Source organism: Panthera pardus, unplaced genomic scaffold, assembly GCF_024362965.1.
Source record: "Panthera pardus isolate Hobbes unplaced genomic scaffold, ASM2436296v1 HiC_scaffold_15, whole genome shotgun sequence".
NCBI lineage: Eukaryota > Metazoa > Chordata > Mammalia > Carnivora > Felidae > Panthera > Panthera pardus.
The window spans coordinates 52,107,443-52,128,073 of NW_026526710.1; the positions used below are offsets into that span (position 1 = coordinate 52,107,443).

Sequence of the window (20,631 nt, forward strand, 5' to 3'; positions counted from 1 at the left end):
CATCCAGATCCAGGTAGAAGTAGCTTTTAAAACCATCGTGTTCAACCAAATTGCCAGCATGTCCTAAGTGATGAAGAGAGAGACATGTAAATTCCACGAGTTGGGTTTGGCAAATGGACATTTTTCAAATTGGCCTGCTTCCATGCAGGCACACCTTGATGGCCTAGTAGGAGATGGCTTTTCTGTGAGCCACAGACATTGTGGGTCCATTGGCCAGAGCCTTCTCTTCCTCCGTGCTGCTCTAGACATATTGAGCCACCATAATCAATGCCATGCTTTGTGTACTGCCTCCAGTTTGCTGTGTTCTAACACCGTATCACCAGGTGCATTAAAACCATGGACAAATTTTGATGTAATTCTGAAGAGAAGTATTTGCACACATGCATGGAGGTGTCCACTGTCCATCAAAGGTTTCCATGGCAGAAAACTAGGGGTAGCTAGAGTGTTCTCCCAGAAGAGGAAATGCCACTTAATTATGGTTCTTTTGTCCTAGGAACAACAAACATGAGGCTCTTGCCTGTGGCTTCAATGACATTATTACTATTGACAACCATTTAAGTTATTCAAAGACTTTTTCTACTTGGCTGGTTTTTAAACTTTATTCTGGAGGTTTGCAGTTCCTGTGACAATCTAGTGAAGGGGGAGAATGACTATAATCATCTTGGTCACTATTGTGATGAGATATTATACACAAAAGAAATTGCAGCAAATAGCATTTGGTCCTTAATTTATATCTTTGTAGCAACCCAGTTCAGTAGAACAGACCAACTTCAACATTAGTGCATAATTGGCATTTCTTATGTATAAACAGATTTTAGTAATGATCTCAGTTAAGGGTCATCATGATGCCATGAGTGGTCTCCATTTACCTGCTCTGCTTTGGGATTCCAAAATGTTCCCCAAATCTAAAGTTGGGATTCCATCAGTATTCTTCTCCTGTTTTAACCCTTTCCTTCCTTGTGGCATTAAGAGAGCATTCAGACTTCTCTGGAAACTCAAGTCCTTTCCAACCATAGTTTCCTTGTGCCACATTGGGCTGGCATCATTGGGAGTCTTTTTGCTTTTGAAGAGTGCAGTTCCTTTTGTTAGGGCTTTTAAAGCATTCTGTAGCTGGTGTTGGAAATAAACCTTAATTTCCCATAGCTTTTTTTTTTTTTTCTTTCACCGAAGGAGAAAAGCAACGGGACTGAAGGAAGGAGGGGAGTGGTAGAAAATCATTGTTGCATTCTGTGTTTGCTCTCTACTTCTCTTTTCTTAGTAAATTGCCTCAGGAATTTCTGCAGCCAGCTGTAATCTACTCTTGAAAGGCCTCCTTTTGGACCAAACTCTTCAAGTGAGCCAAAACTCTCTAGGACCACAGAATTTCAGAGAAGACAATGAAAAGAAAGGGAGTATTAACATGTGGTCCTTCTACTGAGATTGCAAATTTTCCTTACGTTGTTGTACTGGCGGCTGGGAAAAAGGTGGAAAGCTCTGCTTTTGGTAAGGCAGTGTTCACCACCCTCCCTTTCTCCCTGTCACCTTCTACCTTGTTTTCACCCAAGTTGGTTGCCACAGAGAGCTTTTTTATGTGGTTCTGAAAGTGGGGACTTTTTACGTGGTTCTGAAAGTGGGGACTGGTACCATGGACAGATACCAAACAAGTATTTTTGTCTTGATATTTTGAATTAACACCTCGCCTCAAAATAAACCCAAAATGCAAATTATAAAGATGTGACTTTCATTCTTCCCAAGTTAATTAAACATGGAAAATAATGTTGGGGATAGGTTAATCACAATAGAAACCACCAAAGACATAAGTATTTTTATCAGACAGCTGGCATTTTAAAAAGCATTCCTTCCCCTCCTACCCACTGAAGAAAAAGTCTCTATACTCCCCAATCCTAGGCAAGCTTTCTGAACCTGCAACTCCTGCCATTAATCTCCTTGAGGGTGAGAACAAATTAATTCATTTTTCCTTAATTCGAAACAGTGATGTGAAGGAAGCTAGGCACTATTTGACGTCAGGATCTGGGTTGGAGTTTTAAGGAATCAGGCAGAAAGTGGGTGTGTCTGACACTTAAAGATCCTGAAAGCTATTCCTAGCTCCCAGAAATTATATAAAAGAAGGGGGTGGAAACAAACTTCAAACACCCTATTCATAAGATCAGAGGGAGGGGAGGGAAGGTACTGATTCTTTCATTTACTCCACAAAAATGTATTCTGTACCTATTATGTGTCAGTCACTGTTTAAGATCCTGGGGCTATAGCGATGCATAAAGCAGGCACAAATCTCTGTTCTTGTAGAGCTTGCATTGCACTGGGGGAGACAGATAGTAAACAGGGTAAAAAAAGTAAAGAGGGTAGCCTGTGTTAGGAACAATATGCGAGTGTTTCTGAGTTGTGTATATTTGAATGCACATTGGTGATTTGAAATAAGGTAGCCAGGAAAGGTCTCATCCAGAAGGGAGTGTCTTCTTAAGGGTCTGAAGATGTGAGGCCATGAATCAAGTGGGGACAAGGGCGGAAAGGCAGAGCAACCAGATAGGAGGCCATTGCATGACCCAGGTGAGGGAAGATTGCTTGGACCGGGGGTGCAGAAAGGCAGTCATAAGAAGGGGTTGGATGAGCCCCCTGCCAGATGAGACTGTGCACGTAGGAGAGAGAAGCGGAAGGGCTGGCCACGGGACTCTAGTCTGAGCATCAGGAGCAGGCCCTGGTCCCTCTGCTGTGGTCTCTGAAGCAGTCGCCTAGGACTTGTGGAATTGCTTTGACACTAGTTGAGAAGTTCCTAGGGAGCAAGCCTATTTTTCTTTCAGACCCGAGTCCAGTAAATACTGGTTTGAACTGAATTGAATATTCCAAGGTCAGCACTTAAGAGAGAGAACACTGTAGAATACCTACAGGTTCAAAATGCATGAATCACGTGTGGTAAGAATGATAGCCAAGGGCCACCATGGGCTCTTCTCGGAGCCAACCAGATGCGCTCATGCCCTGGGAACAGATGTATGAACTTAGAACCCCGGGAAGAGGGGTAGAACCTCCCTTTATTTTTTTTAATTTTTATTTTTTATTTTATTATTTTTAATCTTTATTTTTGAGAGAGACAGAGAGTGGGGGAGGGGCAGAGAGAGAGGGAGACACAGAATCTGAAGCAGGCTCCAGGCTGTCAGCTCAGAGCCCGATGTGGGGCTCGAACTCATGGACTGTGAGATCATGACCTGAGCCGAAGTCAGACGCTTAACTGACAGAGCTACCCAGGCGCCCCCAGAACCTCCCTTTAAATGCATCCCTCAGACTCCCTGTGCTGGCTCCAGAGTGGCCTGGGAGCATTGTGCTTTGGGAGGGAAGGATTGGAAGAATTTGGGGGTTTTTCCAGGTAGTGACTTCTGGTTGGAAGGCCAGTCGCTGCAAATGACCCAGGGTTTTTTGTTTTTTTGTGTTTTGTGTTTTTTTTTTTTTTTTTTTAAGCACAGCTGGAACCCAGGACGAGGCAGCAGGGCAGGGTGGCTCATGGAGAGGCCGGAGCAGTCTGGGTCAGTGCCGCTAGACGTGAATCAGTGGAATCAGGCTCGGCTCCTTGCTCCACTCAGCCAGCCAACAGTGTCTATGAGCTGAAAAAGGAAAGGACAAGTGGTACCAGTTCACACCTGTTCTTTTCCCTTTTTGGCTTGTCATTTTTTGGTGTTGTGCTGTAGATGAGTTAATCTCTTCATTGAGTGGGGCAATCATGTATGTTTCAGGGGAGTCTGCCTTCTACTGGCTCATTTTGTTCTATTCCCGGGTGAAAAGGTTGTAACACTGGTGAAGGACATTACCAAGTATTTTCACAGGAGCAGGGCGGGTTTTATATTACCCTCATATTTCTAGTGAAGGGCTGGCTTGAAGATTAACTGCGGTTCAAGGATGGAGGTGCCAGCCCGGTCTGTCTAGCCAGTGACCTGTCTTGACAACCACACACTGCATGGTTGGAGAAGTATTTTGTCCTCTCCCCTGCTGGTTAATGAGCCCTGAGGATCAGGTACAGACAGCAAGATTAGAAGCACCTGTAGTGGCTACACTTTCCATGTACTCCTTCAAATTCTAACTAGTCCCCCTGGCGTGTGGCCTCTCCTCCAGGGTCTTCAGGTGGTAACTAAATGCCCCAAGGTCAGTGGTTCTCCCAGGGTGGTCCTGGGACCTGTGAGTTTGATTGAAATGCAGAAAGTTGGGCTTACCCCAGATCTACTGAATCCAGATCTGCAGCAGACGACTCCCTAGATTTCTGTGCACATTCCAGCATGAGAAGATTAAAGGTAATGTGCATCAACTGTCTACATTGCACTGTGGTTTTTTTTAATGTTTATTTTTGAGAGAGAGACAGACAGACAGACAGAGATGGAGTGCGAATGGGGGAGAGGCAGAGGCAGACTGTGACACAGAATCTGAAGCAGGCACCAGGCTCTGAGCTGTCAGCACAGTGTCTGATGTGGGGCTCAAACCCATGAATCTTGAGATCATGACCTGAGCCGAAATTGGACGCTTTACTGACTGAACCACCCTGGCATCCCTACACTGGACTGTTTTAAAGTAAACCCTGTCGGGGTGCCTGGGTAGCTAAGTCGGTTAAGTGTCCGACTTTGGCTCAGGTCATGATCTTGTGGTTCTTGAACTCAAGCCCCGCATCGGGCTCTGTGCTGACAGCCCAGAGCCTGCTTCAGATTTTGTGTCTCCCTTCTCTCTGTGCCCCTCCCCTGCTCACGCTTGTGCGTGTGCGCTCTCTCTCTCTCGCTCTCTCTCTCTCTCTCTCTCAAAAATAAGTAAATGTTAAAGTAAACCCTGTCGTGTGACTGTTCCATCTGTGGATGATTCTCAGCCATGAGGGCAACCTGTGCCTCTCATTGCTTCCTTTTGTTGTTGATTTCTCGAGACCTTTTTCTGTTGACTTGTGCAATTCTTTTATTATGTGTTGCAGAAAACGTGCAGTGCGAATTTGATGATTTCCTTTGCAACCAAAAATAGGATGTGGCTGTATCCCTTCTGTGTCCCTCATGCGCCACATACGGGACTGGACAGGGCAGAGTTGCTCTTTAAATTCTTAATTCGTGGAGGTGCCGAAAAGTGCCTCCATGACTTACGGCTGACTTTGCTTAAATTTAAGTGTCCTCTAAATACAGGTATTAACTGGTGAAATAAGGCTAGAATCTAGTAGTTTTAGATCCCAAAGAGAGTAGGGGGAAAAAAAACAACAACAGGTCACCTCCTAATTTTCAGGCTAGGAGAAAAATGAAACAAATCTCTACTTCCTTGCACCGCAAAGCAATAGTTAGGGTGCTTGGTTTTGTTCTAATGGCACCTTTATCCGCAGTCAGTGTTGGAGGGAGCCTCTAAGTGTGGTATAATGACGGGTCTCCATGTCTGTTTCCTGGGGAAAGAGCTCCAGCCCCTCGGGGGGTGTGGCGAAGGCTGGGGCCCTGCTGTCCGACCACAAAGATTACTGAGGACGTTTTCCATGCCTGTGGCTCTGGTCTGTGTGGAGTGAGGGCAGATCCCAAGGGAGAGCCTGCTGGGGGCCCAAATGGAGCCACCCCTGCCAGCTTCCCATTCTTGGTTCTGTCACTGTAAGTGCCACTCGCTCTCAGTGGTTGCCACAGAGATAATGGTTGACACGGAGGGTGTGGCTGAGACAGCCCCATAGCTTTTATCACTCACTTGAGTTTCTACTCCTGGAAATACATCTGCCCTTGGGAAGGAATGCAGGCTGCTATCTGTGTCTGCGGGAGTGTGCATGGAGCTCAGGCGTGAGGGGGTGGGTGGATGGTAGATCACCACGAGGCAAAGAGAACTTGAGCACTTACAAAGGCCCCGTTCATCACCAACATGCCCAGCCTGAAGTCCTGGAACCAGCGGTAGGTCGGCCCAGTTCCTGGTGATGTGAGGACTGCGCTGTGGTGTTAGAAGAACGTGCCTTTTTGCTTGTCATCTTTGGTCAGTGGCCTGTGGTTGTGACTCTTGCTTTTAAAGGCTCCCTTGGCTCAGCCTCCAGTGGGGGATTGCTGGAGAAGGCCCTGGGAGGGTGAGAGCCTGCCTGCGGAGCTGATCACGGTCCTGTGGGTAGTTGGGCTCTTCAGCTGCTCCCAGCCCTCACTCCCCACAAGTCCTTGTGGATCCAGGGGCTGCCCTAGTACTCTCGCTTTGCGGTGACTCAGGGGGAGCAGGTGAACCTCAGTGTGGAGCTCCTGCTCCTGAGGCAGAGACCCTCGAGGGGGAGGGAGTCAGAGTCTGCCAGATGTGAGCAGTGGGCCTAATAGGCAGATGGGGAGAGCGCTGCTGGAGTGCTTTAATTTGCTGACAAATGGCACCACCATGGTAAGACCCCACCCACATTCAGCGAACCTAAAACTTAGCATGATTACTGGTACAAAATGGCGGACATGGTGTTGGTCACTGAGTCAGCCTACCATGAGTGTGATTGAAGACTGCTCCCGGAGTCAGCCTGTGTCCCATCTGGAGACATGGAACGATCCTGCCCATTCGTGGCTCCTCTCCTTGGCGTCACAGGTTTGCAAAGGTTGCCTGGTGACCCCAGATGCTCTGACTTCTTGGGGTCTGTGGCATCTGTGTCCTCATCCTGAAATCTATTCCTGCCTTTATTTACCTGGATGACTCTGACCCCAGAATTGGGCTGGAAGTCTTAGCTTCTGGAAACCTCCTTGAACTGCCAAGTTTACGGAACACCCTTTCCCCGCCGAGCCCTTCTCTTTCATCACTTCCCACACTGAACTGAACATAGTTGTTGACAGATCTGTCCTATTAGACTCTCGGTTCCTCACGGGTGCGCCGTCTTCTGTACGTCTTTGAGACTGAGATGCACTCCTCCTTCCTGCTACGGTAACTGCCTGCAAGTGGCTCGGAGGCAGTAGCCCCTGTGCTCCATGATGGGAGAAGCTAGCTAGGCAGAGTCTATTTCATTAGGAGATACTGATGAAATATTAGGTTTAGAAAGACTGATTCCACAGAGGCTTCTATCCTTAGATTTTCTGGTCCTCTTCTGTGCAGTGGAAGTGTGCCTGAAACTTGAAGCCACACGCACAGTGTTTCCTAATTCTGTTCTCCACTATATTGGACTCTCTCAGCTGTTACCACGGAGGGGACGAGAAGCTATGCTTGGGTCATTTTGCGTTTTGTCTGCAGCTCCTTGCTGTGGAGGCACGGACCTCGGCCTAGCCCTCCTTGGCACAGCCTGGAAATAAACACAGAGGGAAAGTGTCAGGAAGTCAGGAAGGACTGGCATGCAGTTTGTGCTTTTGATGTGTAGAAACCTTCAGTTCAGATGTGAGTTTTTTCAGGAGACAAAACCAGTATTTAAGGTTGGCTGTGCTTAATTGTAAAAATGCCATGCACACCTATGTTTATAGCAGCACTATCGACAATAGCCAAAGTATGGAAAGAGCCTAAATGTCCATCGATGGATGCATGGATAAAGAAGAAGTGTATATATATACAATGGAGTACTACTCAGCGATCAAAAAGAAGGAAATCTTGCCATTTGCAACTACGTGGATGGAAATGGAGGGTATTACGCTAAGCGAAATTAGAGAAAGACAAATACCATATGACTTCACTCATATGAGGACTTGAGAGACAAAACAGATGAACATAAGGGAAGGGAAGCAAAAATAATATAAAAACAGGGAGGGGGACAAAACAGAAGAGACTCATAAATATGGAGAACAAACAGGGTTACTGGAGGGGTTGTGGGAGGGGGGATGGGCTAAATGGGTAAGTGGCACTAAGGAGTCTACTCCTGAAATCATTGTCACACTATATGCTAACTAATTTGGATGGAAATTAAAAAATAAATTATTAGGAAAAAATGCTGTGGTGCTTCCGGTCCTCACCCCTTGGTTAGTGAATAAAACTCTTATCAAAACAGTCATTTTAAAAACTTAGTCTTGGGTGCAGTTTTGTTTGTGTCCTAGGATACTTGCCATAGATGAATGGCTGTTGCCATCTTGAAAGACACTTAAAGGAAGAGTCTGGCCCCATGGGGTGGGTCAGGTGAACTGTGGAGTTTTGCCATCTCTGCTCGGTGACATGATTGATGCCAGATTGTTCCCTTTTGACCCCAGCTAATGATCCTTATCTTTTCTCTAGGGATTAGACATTCACTTCTTTTCCTCAAAATGTTTAGGACAGGGATGGTGAACATTTTCCCTGTCAAGAACCATTGACCCCAGGAAGGAAGAGGCTATCTCTTGATCCAGGGCAGTGATCGTGGTTGGAAAGGCACCCCCAGGGCCCAGCCAGGGCTCTCTGAGCTCAGGCGACCCTCTCAGCACGCAGTTAGAAAGCCCTGACAGATGACATTATGTTCCCTGCCAGTCCCATGAAAGGCTTGCCTCTTCCTATGGAGAGTCTTGGGTATTTTTTAGAAACCTCATTGAAGCCTTTGGGGTGGAGAGGGAAGGAAAAGTAGTCTTTACTGAGCATTAAGATGTGATTTGCCAGGTGATTTGCCAACGTTATTGTGTTATCATATGACTTCAAAGTGTCGGATGTGTACTTCTAAAAGTGTTTCGCTCATAAAAAAACCCGAGGCACAGAGAGGAATTTCTTCTGAGTTGCAAACACTAATTTAGGAGTCTGCATAGCGATGTTATCCCAGGCTATGGTGAAACAGCGCAGAAGGCTGAGGGCAAACCATAGCAGTGCACGGTGCAGGGCAAGGACCTTGCCAACTGGTGATGCAGGGGAGGGCAGGTGAAGGGAATACAGTGCCCCATGAGTGGGCAAGAGAGGAGATCAGGGGCCCAGGGTGGCAGTTTCTGTGAGCAGAGGCTGGGAAGAATGAGGTACTTTGCAGAGACCAAGGCTAGGACAGTCCTGGCTACAACTGATACCTGGGTAAGAGGGTTGAGTGTTTTCCATGAGTGTCCTCAGGAGCTGGTGGGGTGGGTATGTGGTTTCTGGCCCTTGTCCTGAGGTGGTTTTCTTCTCCTAAGTTTTCTCCCTGGAGAGTAAAGCAGGGTTGGGCTTGACCCCTGATTTGGAGGGATAGTCTCCTGTATATATCACCTGGGACTCTGGAAGCTTCCAGAAGAGCAGAACAGGACTCCTTTGTTTAGGCAACCTCCCTTCTCTTTGCGCCCTGCCAGTAGGGGGTGAGCAGGGTGCATGGCAGGACAGTGACTGCCATTATGCTGTGGCCAGCTCAGGAGAAAAACACCCTCCACTCCAGCAAAATCAACTTAGCGCTGTGGTTTCCTTGTTACTAAAAGAGAACTAGAAAGAAGGGCACCTGGGTGATTTAGTCGGTTAAGCAATCGACTTCGGCTCAGGTCATGATCTAAAGGTTCGTGAGTTGGAGCCCCACATCAGGCTCTGTGCTGACAACTCAGAGCCTGGAGCCTGCTTCGGATTCTGTGTCTCCTTCCCCTGCCCATGCTCTATCTCTCTCAAAAATAAATAAAAATAAAACCTTAAGAAAAGAGAACTAGAAAGAGAAATATATGTAACTTTGGAAGAACATACATCTAAATGTCTTAACTGAATTTGAAAAGAAAGGGAATGATACAAGCCTGTAAATAAAATATCTTGAGGTTCTCCAGATTCCTAATGAGCACAAAGGAAGAAGATGGAGCAGGAGAGGAAAGGAAGAAAGCAGGGGGGCAGACAGCCAAGCCATTTATTAGAGAGGCAGAGGTGTGGGCCAATGAGTTCTGAAGTGACCTCTGAAGTAAAAGGTCCCCGTCACCTGTTTTTCACAGCACTGCTTGCCTCAGGGTGTTGGTGCTGCTTTTCAGATGATAATGATCTCATTACCCCCGGGTCAGCAGCCTTTTTAGAGGGGCAGTGTCAAAGTGCTGACCCCTCTTGCTTCCTAGGGGGTTCTCTGGATTGGTCAAGGGGCTCAGCTTCTCCAAGGACTGGTGGGACTGCATGTTTGTGGATTCTTCTGTCTCTACCATTCTTTGATACTGGGGAGAAAAGAAGTCACGTTAAAAAAATTTTTTTTAGTGTTTATTTTTAAGAGGGAGGGAGAGCATGAATTGGGGAGGGGCAGAGAGTGAGGGGGGAGGACTGAGGATCCCAAGCAGGCTCAGAGATGACAGCAGACAAGCCAATGTGGGGTTTAAACTCATGAACTGTGAGATCATGACCTGAGCCCGAAGTTTGATTCTTAACCGACTGAGCCAGGAAGGCACATTTTAAACAGAATTCCACTTTGTGAAGTGTCTTGCAGTAGCTGATCCGGCCTTTTTGCATCTGAGAAGGGACACTTTTGTGAAAGCGAAGATAGGAACAGACAGAAGTGTACTTCCCTGGGGGCCAAAAGCTAGCCGGCTCCCTAAAATTCAGAGGGAGAAACAGTTGCCTACAAATGAAGTTGGAAGTGAAGGTACCTGGCTCTGCCTGGACCACCTTCTGACCATGAGGAAGGGGGCACAGTGACTCCCAAGGTAACAAGCAGGAAGGCGCGTGGAGCTGGGCAGATGGTGATGGCGGGCAAGCAGCCAAACGTGCACTCGGTCACCTGATTTTTAAGTCTGGAGCAGCCTCCTTAGTCAACAGCTCCTTGGAAGCTGTTTGCCACTTGAAGGGGGCCCTGCGTGACAGGCGTCACAATATAGGTGAATACTAGGGGTTCTCAGAGGGTTTGGGAGATGCAGGAGGGTGTCATCAGGAGGAGGTGACTGGCGAAGGGCGAGGTGGAGGAAGCAGGGAAGCCATGGTCCAGGCCAGGGCTTAAAGGCTGGAGCGTGTGGCCTCTTCTGACCCCGGAGATTCCAGGATGGTATTCAGCTGTCCTGGGGGGTCCATGTCGGGGCAGAGGCACTGCTCGCTTGCAGCGATTGCCCATAGTGTCCCATGTCTGTGGGAGTGGTCTCCCCATGAGCCCGGTAGGCAAGCTGGAGATCTGGGGGTCCTTCACCCATCTCAGCCCACATTCAGGTCTGTCCCTAGATCACTCCCACATCAACCCCTCCTCGCCATTCCCACTTGCTTGTCCCCACCTACCATTCCTTGCTCAGGCGACCTTTTACTTGCTTTTCAGCTCCTACCCACTCCCCATTCCACTTCCTCTGCCCTGGCTGCCTGTCCTGGCAGTGAGCTTGATAAAAATTGGTGTCAGTAGATTCCTTCCTGCTTGGAAATTCTTCCAGAGCCCTCCGTCCCTGCCTGAGAGACGTGTGACGGTGTGGCAGCATGAGCCCCCTCTCTGCGAGGACTCTCCTTGTCTCCGGCCTCACAGCCACAGCCTGTCCGAGTGCTTTGTGCTCTTGGAACCTAGTGCTTCCTTCTGCAGCATCCAGGCTGCCCACCTGCTCTCTTCTCTTCCTTGGGTTCCCCTCTGCACCGCGCTTCTCGCCGGGGTTAACTTTTAGTCCTTGAAGTTTGTTCAGTGTCACCTCTTTTGAATCTGCTCCCCAGCCTCAGGGGGCACAGGTGTTGCCTGTCCTTCCTTGGTGGTCCCTTAGCATCACCATCAGGTTCTCACATAGCCTTGGCATTATTTGGGGGCATCTGTCTCCCTTACTCCGCTCTTGATGGCTGAGACCGTCTTCCTCCACCTTGGACACCCTGCTGCTCAGCATAACATCTGCTTAGTAGAGAAGCAATAAAGGATTCGTAGAAGATTACATGACATGAATATTTACACTGTGATAACACTCCAAGGGAATTTGGGTTTAATAAGGTGGCCTTGAGCAGTCTTCTGTCTGCTCAGGACTCACAACCTCGCTATCATTCGCTTGTAGCCTCTTTAGGTTGAATGGGCTGCCTCTGTGGGTGGGGGAGGGGTGCCCTCATGCATCCCTCCTCACCATCATCACCACCACTCACTTCTCAGAACCGATGCCCAGAAGTCCTTGCTTTTGTATGTGTGTGAGTTTTCTCATTTTACACAGTGACATGAATGTCATGATTAGGACATGAGTTTCGGTGGCCCAGTTTATTTTTATTGTACAAACAGAACACACAGCTAGTTCCATGTCTACAAGCCATTCTCAGTTCCTTCCCCCGCCCCGCTTCTTAGGGCCTCCAATCCCAGTGCTGGGACCAGCAACCCCGTACCCCTCAGGTCTTAGTTTCTTCACCTGTGAAATAAAGATGCTGGGTTAGATCAGGCTGAGAAGCCGTGGTCCACACAATGTCCCGTAGACCCACGGGAAGTACCCGTACCCTCTGACATGAACGTTGTTGATGACCTGTATATAACTTACCAATGAAACCATGACTTTGAAAAGTTTATACGTTGCTGGAAAAAGATGATTTCTAAAGTATCAGTGTGTTCCCTGGCAAATTTTCTACTATGCCACTTTGGTTTTTTTAAGTATCAACACGTACTAAGGAAGCAACACTTGCGGGTTGAAGTGGGTTTTATTTGATGGTCATCAGTGTGTCGGTGGCACATTGAAAGTCATGGGAAGAATGGCCAGAGTGGAATTCTTTGGACTCACTCAGTGCTGATGGGTGCTTGGGCCTGCAGACTTGCTGGGGAAACGGGGCATAACGTCAGCCTGGCCAGCGACTTCTGCAGGCGGTCTTGTGTCACTTTGCAGAGTTCCTCACCAGCGCTCCAATGGGTGGCTCTGAAAAGCCGATGTCACCCAGCCAATTCCTGGGTCGCTTCTCTTTGCTCCGTCTGAAAAATCACGATGGCTGTGTTCTCTGTAGCTGGTGCCAACGGAGTTTTAAATGGAGGTGTGAGCATTTTGTCTATGAATAAATCTTCTTGGTATGATGTCTTTTGTGGCAGCCCAAGGTTTTATTTTTAAGTTTTTAAAAAATGGTTATTTTTGAGAAAGAGAATAGGGAAGGGGCAGAGAGGGGGGGGGACAGAGGATCCAAAGCAGGTCCCAAACTGACAGAAGTGGGGCTGATGTGGGGCTTGAACTCACGAACTGTGAGATCATGACATCAGCCGAAGTCAGGCGCTCAACTGACTGAACCACCCCTGTGGCAGCCCAAGGTTAAGAGGAAACTTACTATCTTGTTACTCTGTGCAGAGGAGGGCCTCCTGGGTCTTGGTCCAAGCTCTCCCATAGAATGCTTGCTTAATGTGTTTGGCACCTGGTGAGAGAAGGGTGCTGAAATTATTAGCCCCAAGTCAGTGATTTTTATGGGTTTTGAAGCATGATGTTCTAGAATGATCTTTCATTTTCCTACTTCCCTTGTCACACTCACAGATGCCTTGGGTTCCTCCCCTCCACATTCTTTCACTAACTTAAATAGGTTGTTTCTCTCCCTCCCCTCCCCTCCCCTCCCCTCCCCACTTCTTTTTATCGATTCCTTCTAACGTCCTGGTCTGCTTTCCCCACACGAGGTTTTCGTCACTGTGCTCTTGGCTGAGCAGCAGCACAGGAACTCTCTGGCTGTACCTGTCAGCACTGATGTTTGCAGGCCATGCAGCTTTCCTTCCCAGTGATGGCACAGGAATGGTCCCTAACGGCCTTTAATTAATTTGCCCTCGGCTCATTATTGTAAGCTGGTTTAAAGTATGATACATTAATTGTGTCTCTTAAAGGAACAGGTTTCATTTTAAAAGGCATGAACCATGGAGAGAAAAGATAGGGGTGGTTATTCTGCTGATGCCTCCTTTCCCCACCAAATGGAGGCTCAAAATAGCCTTTCACTCAAAGGCTAGTGCTATACAAATGACTGCATCCTGGGCAGATTGAGTTTGGAAGAAGGTGGAGAATAAACACATATTGGCCAACCATGGGCTGTACTTGACTTTAATAAGAATGGATGCATCACTGGCCCATTACAGCCTTGCTCACTACTGGAGCTGGCCTGGCCTCTCCCACGGGACCTTCTGCCATCAGAGCTCTCAAGACTTCTGTCCACCCTTGGGGCCGTGCTGATGGAAGGCGGGGTTCCTCTTTGCATACCTCCCACCTGGCTGTCTCCAAGCTTGGTGAGAATGGCAAATCTTCTGGACTCCAATCTGAACCCAGCCCTCCTTTTTACACATAAGGTTTCAGTTTTGAGTTGACATGTGTTTTTTTGATACTTGCCACTTCTTACATGGGCATCTTCTTCCCCAGTGCTCTGACTTAGGACTCTTAAGCTGAGTCTGGGGCGGCCAGATCTGTCTTCTCTTGTCCCCCCATCCTCCCCAGTAGAGGCTGCATGCTCTTTAGCATGTGTTCACAATGTAGGCGGACAAAGAGGAAAAGGGAGAGAGGCTCTGTGAGCTCCTGGGAGAAGCCTCTGGAGCTGCCCTCTTGCTGGCATAGGGTGGGCTCTGGGCCTCTCTCCCTGCTCTACATTTGATGCCCTCTCTCTTTTGTGTTAGCTGACTTTCAGGCAGTAGGGATGTATGAAATTCCCTCTCTCTGGAGTTGGGACCCATTAGAACAGTCTGCACAGTGGATTGGGTGTGTGGGAGAGTAAGAGGACCTCCGACTCTGTTTCCTCGTTCCTAGGCTGAAGCCCAGTGTGCACATGGATGTGCACGCATGAGGATGCACACAGGGAGCAGAGGCTGTGGACACGGAGGGCAGAGCAAGGGAGTGCCACGGTTCTCAGTCACCCCTCTGTAAGGAAGCCTTGCATGTACTCCTGTAAACCCTGATTAAGACTCACACCTGAACTCTGCATAGACTGCTGCTTCTAAAGGAGGAGTGATTGATGTGGATGCATCCAGGAGCTATGTCAGACATACCCTCAAGAAGCTACCAGGCCAGTCGTATTCCTAGGTGAGCCCTGCACACTCTAGTCTAACTTGAAAGGGAGGCCTGCACAACCATGGTGAGTCTGACTTCCCGTATGGTGAGGCCTGGATGTGACACAAATAGAACACTTAGTTTCTTGAACTCCAGAGAGTGGCCAGCAGTTAAAGCTCGAGCCCATGCCTCCTGTGGCATAGGTAGCCCTGAATCGAGGAAGCTGGGACCTGGGCGGTAGGAAGGAGTGCTTCTCCTTTCGCCTGTGTGGGCTGTTCTTGAATGACACCAAAAGGCTATCAGTAGTCACTGGTTTGAGCCCAATACCTGATGTGATGAAATGTCTGCTGGCTGGTCCTCTACCAGCAGGAGCTGTGTGTGCCTCTCAATGTGATAAAGGATATAGGCATGCCTCATTTTATTGCACATGATTGCACTTGGCAGATGGTACGATTTTCTTCACAAATTTGGAAGTTTTATGGCAACCCCTGTGTCAAGCAAGTCTATTGGTGCCATTTTTCCAACAGCATTTGCTCGCTTCATGTCTCTGTCATATTTTGGTAATTCTCACAATATTTCAAACTTTTTTATTGTTACATCTATTACGTTGATTTGGAATCAGAGATGACTGCTGAAAGCTCAGATGGTTAGCTTTTTAGCAATAAAGTTATTTTTAAATTAAGATATGTACATTGTTATTTTTAGATGTAATATTATTGCACACTCAATAGATGATAGTATATTGTCAACGTAACTTGTATATGCACTGGGAAACCAAAAAATTCTCTTGACTTGCTTTATTGTGATAGTTACTTGATTGCATTATTTGGGAATTGAACTTGGGATATCGCCAATGTATGCCTGTATGTCACTTACAAATGTGCTTGGTTCCTAATCCTATTTGTTCTAGGTAAACACTGGTGTCTCCTAAAATGTATGTGAAGAAACAATAGAACATGTTAGGATGAGTATAGAGGCTATCTGGTATCGCTATGTTTTAAAAGTAGAGGGCAATTTTGAGTTTTAATTAAGCACTGTAATTTCATTTTACCCGATGATCTTGGTTCTTTAAGAAAGGCAATATAAATGATCTTATCAAAATCAGAGTAATACCTCTTGGGATAACTAATTGGTCCTTTTAATTTCAACCACAGTGGTGAGGATTTCCAGGTTTTCATGTTATAGAGACCGATGCATGACATTTGTAAAAATATCAGTTGCATAGAAAAAACAAAAAAGGTTTTGCAGTACTTGGGGAGAAGATACCTTGGTCCATAAAAGTGAAACATCACTGCTAATCACTTCCATGAATGGTTAAAAAAAAAAAAACAACTACAATTTAACAGATGCCAGATTGGAAGAATTTCTGATCTAGACCTCATGGAGTGCTTTTAACATATGGAATAAAAACACTTTGCCCTTTAAAGGACATTTCAGCCAAAATATATAATATTCTTAAATAAGATGGCTGATCTTTTGAGATTTGTTATTAAAAAGGCAAAACTACATTAAAATATGTGAATCTTTCTCTGAAGTTTGTAGTGAGAATTCTCTGGCATTAAAGAATTATTTGGGAACTTTACTATTTCATTAAATAATTATTCCAAACAGCTGAATGCATGAATGAATAAAATTAATAACTATAAATAGTCTTATTTTTTAATTAAGGACAATTGAAATAGAAAGACTTTTCAAATAGATTTTGTGGTTTGTTTTAATTAAGAGAGACTTGGCAAAAAAAAAAAGTTTTTTGGCACCACTCAAAGATATTTTTGGCATTTGTACAAGCATGTTTCTCATCAAAGGGTGGAAGGCACCATCAGGCCTCCCTGAGGCCTTCTGTTCTAGTGCCACCACAGAGTCCTTTGTGATGTCCTAGATACTAAAAATATGTGGTGGATGCATATCAACTAAAAGAGAGGTTATCAGACTAGATAAAAACAATTGCAACTATAACTACGAGAAACTCTACACCATGCAAATACTAACCGAAAGTGACCACTGAGATACCACCTCGTACCTGTCAGAACCGCTACAGTTAACAACTGAGGAAACAACAGATGGTGAGGATGCCAAGAAAGGGGAACCCTTTTGCACTGTTGGTGGGAATGAAACTGGTGCAGCCGCTCTGGAAAAAAGTATGGAGGTTCCTCAAAAAGTTAAAAAAAAAAAAAAAAAAGAATTACCCTGCGACCCATCAGTGGCACTACTAGGTATTTACCCAAAGGGTACCAAAATGCTGATTTGAAGGGACCCATGCCCTCCAATGTTCATAGCAGCGCTATCAACAATAGCCAAAGTATGGAAAGAGGGCAAATAGCCATTGATGGATGAATGGATAAAGAAGATGCGGTTTATCTATATACAATGAAATATTACTCAGTGATCAAAAAAAATGAAATCTTGCTATTTGCAACAACATGGATGGAACTTGAGTGTATTATGCTAAGCAAAGTCAGTCAAAGACAATGAGACAAATCATATGATTTCACTCATGTGGAATTTAAGAAACAAAGCAGATGAACATAGGGGAGGGGAAGAAAAGATAAAGATGGAGGCAAGCTATAAGAGACTCTTAAATGTAGACAGCAAACTGAGGATTGCTGGAGGGAAGGTGGGTGGGTGGGGGATGGCATTAAAGAGGGCACTTATTGAGGGTCCCTGGGTGGCTCAGTTGGTTGAGCATCCACCTCTTGGTTTCTGCTCAGGTCATGATCTCAGGGTTTGTGGGTTTGAGCCCCGCATTGGGATGCATTCTGACAGTGTAGAGCCCACTTGGAATTCTATCTCGTCCCCTCTCTCTGCCCCTCCCTCCTCACGTGCAGACTCTCTCTCTCAAAATAAACTTAAACAAAAAGAGGGCAACTTCTTGGGATGAGCACTGGGTGTTATGTGTAAGCAATGAATCATTAAATTCTCTTGAAACCAATAATACACTATATGTTAACTAACTCGAATCTAAATGTTTTTAAAAATTCCAAAAAAAAAAGGAGGGTGATATATACTCTATTACGTAAGTTTGAGAAATGAAGAAAGGCAAAATAAAAAGTTCTTATCATCTTGTTAAAAAAAAGAAACTAGAAATCGGTAACAAAAAGATACTTGGAAAATTCCTAAATATTTGAAAGTTAAACAGTGTACTTCTAAATAAGCCATAGGTGTAAACAAACCAACACATTTTGAGTGGAATGAAATACTCATCATTCATTCAATTTTGAACTGAATGAAAACAAAAACAATGTATCAAATTTTGCAGAGTGTAGCCAAAGCTGTGCTTAGGGAGATGTTTATAGCACTAACTACTGACATTAGAAAAGAAGAAAGGTTTCAAATCAGTGGTTTCAATTTCCACCTTAAGAAAGTAGGAAAAAAGAACAAATTAGGCCAAAAGCAAGCAGAAGGAGGAAAATGATATAAAAATTAGGAAAGGAAAGAACAATGAAATCAAAAGTTGCTTGAAAAGAGCAATAAAATGTGATATATCTTTAGCCAGACCAAGTTAAAGGGAAGAAAGACACAGATTACCAATAACAGGAATAAGAGAGGAGATGGCTAAAGTCAATAAAAGGATGATCGGGAATATTATGAACAACCTTATGCCCATACATTGAACAACTTAGGTGAATTGGAAAACATTCCTTGAAAGATACAAATTATTAAAGTTCATTCAAGAAGAAATAATCAGAAGAGCCTTATACTAATTGAAGAGATTGAATTCATAGTTGAAAACCTTCCAATAAGGAGAACTCTTGGCCCAGGTGGCGTCACTGGAGAATTCTGCCAAACATTTAAGGAATATATAATACCAACTCTATATAGACTTGCTCTGAAAGTCGAAGAGGAGGGAATACTCCCAACTCATGAGATCAGCATTGCCTCAACATCAGCACCATTAAAAGGAAACAAAACTACATACACATCAATATGCTTCATGAATATAGATGTAAAAAATCCTCAACAAAATATTGTCATTTTCAGCTAAATTTGATTTTTTTTTTTTACCTGATTTTGACTATCATACCAAGTACTAAAACCTTAACAACCTGAGCACAACTAACCATCATTTTCATTCACATGAATCAGAAGCCAGGACAGGTCATTGGTAACTAAAGGAGGCTCTGTGATAGTGTGAATTCACTTAAGACTATTTCTGCTGGTTACCTAGTGGTATATATGCAAGAAAGTCTGCCGCGAGCCTTACCACCTTATAAAGAGGTACTTGGAATTGACTCTGTCTTCTGACCCTCTTCCTGGATAAATCTGCCCTTCTTCTTCATTTCTATAGCCCCATACTTGCATCTGATAGATTTGTTCTTATTTTTTAGAAGTGGTAGTGGCCAAACCCAAACTTTGAGAAATCTGAGATGTTAGCTGTGGAAACTGAACAAGTGATCGCCCCGAGGACCAGACCTAGGGGTGATGCAGTTAACTCTATTTATTTATTATTTAATGTATTTTGAGGCCATGCAGACATTTTAGAAGTCAACTTGAAAGTTGTCTGGGCTTCATGTCTTAGGGTCTATGATAAACTAGATGTTCGTTTTAGGGGTGGTTGATTCCTCTAGAGTTTTCTCAGATACTTGTTTTTAGGAAGACAATGCATCCTCTCTTAATCAAAACTCTTCGTAATAAGTGATCATCAACTGTATATTGTATAGATGTGGTAGATTCCGTGGTGGTCAAACAATAAGGCCTTGGGGTCAGACACCACAGACCCCCCCAATCTTACGTAATCTAGCCTCTGCCACTTACTGGGTGTCTTCATAGGTTTTGAGTCTGGAGGAACCTGACCCCTGCCCAAGTTGCCTGGAGAAAACCAGTGTCTGCAACACAGTGAGGGAGGTGGCCAAGGCTGCATGATCAAGGGCTTGATGGGTCATACAGAGGATCTTGGATTTCATTCTCCGTGCAGGGGCAGCCATTGAAGGGTTTAAATAGGAGCGGTGATGTCATCAGGTGGTCACCCAATCCTCTGGCCTTGGTCTGGAAAGTGGATGGGAAGAGGTCAAGATGTCTGTGGGGAGGCCTTTGTGGGAAGCTACCACCATAATTGCTGAGTCCCACCTGCCCTACATCCTTCTGAATCTAAAGTGGGAGCCTGTTCACTTTCAGAGCTACTGTGCAAAATGGGAATATTCTTCTCATGACCAGACTTCTGCCAACTCTTTTAGACCTGTGTATTCCATGGCCTTCCACTCAAGTCTATGACATAAGCAGAGAATGTGATTCTGGGCATTGCCCCCCATATGCTGACATTGAAGCTCAGAGTGGCCAGCCACCAGAATAATACTGCTATTGACTACTTTATTCTTAATGTTTTAAATGCTTTGGTATCTGCCTTTGTCCTATCAGTGTTTGGCATAACACAAAACTTTCATCCTCTAAGTCTATTGTTACCTGTTCTCATTTTATAGACCAGGAAATCCAAGACTTAGAAGTAGACTACTTTGTTCAAGGTCATCTCCCAAGTAGGTGGTGACACCAGCTTTGAAATGCAGGCTGACTGCTTAGTTGTTGCTCTTATTAAGTTCACTCTTCACTACCTGGTGCCTAGAACAGTTCCTGGCAGACACTCAGGAAATACATGTTGGGTGCTGTGTATTGGGAAAGTCTGGTGCCCGATGTGAGGAACCTGACCTGCCAGCAGAATCACGTGGGTCAGAGCCACACTTGAGTTGTGTGAAGCTGAGTACTCTGCACTCCCAGGCCTTCTGTGTAGACCGGGATAACTGGTTTCTCCCCTCCTCCTATGTGCCCTCGGCACTTTGCAGCTCTCCTCCGCTGGCTAACTAGTAATTGTGGCATATTCATTCATCTTCCTGTCATGTTGGGACCTCTGGAGGTTGGGTGTTAGGTTGGGGTCACCTCCTTATTTGCTGGGCTTGACCTAACGAGAATGTGTTAAATATGACTGAGGGGAACACGGGGGTTGTAGGAGTTGGCCAGCATCTTGAGCCAGAGAAGCCTGACACAGGGCTGCTCTGTCCGCCTGGCTCAG

General features: G+C 45.6%; 1 protein-coding gene across 13 annotated transcripts in view; it reads left to right on the forward strand.

The window, feature by feature from the left end:
* FHOD3 (formin homology 2 domain containing 3) overlaps positions 1 to 20,631 on the forward strand; it is a 469,161-nt gene that overhangs the window by 178,389 nt on the left and 270,141 nt on the right. The gene's annotated exons all lie outside the window — the stretch shown is intronic.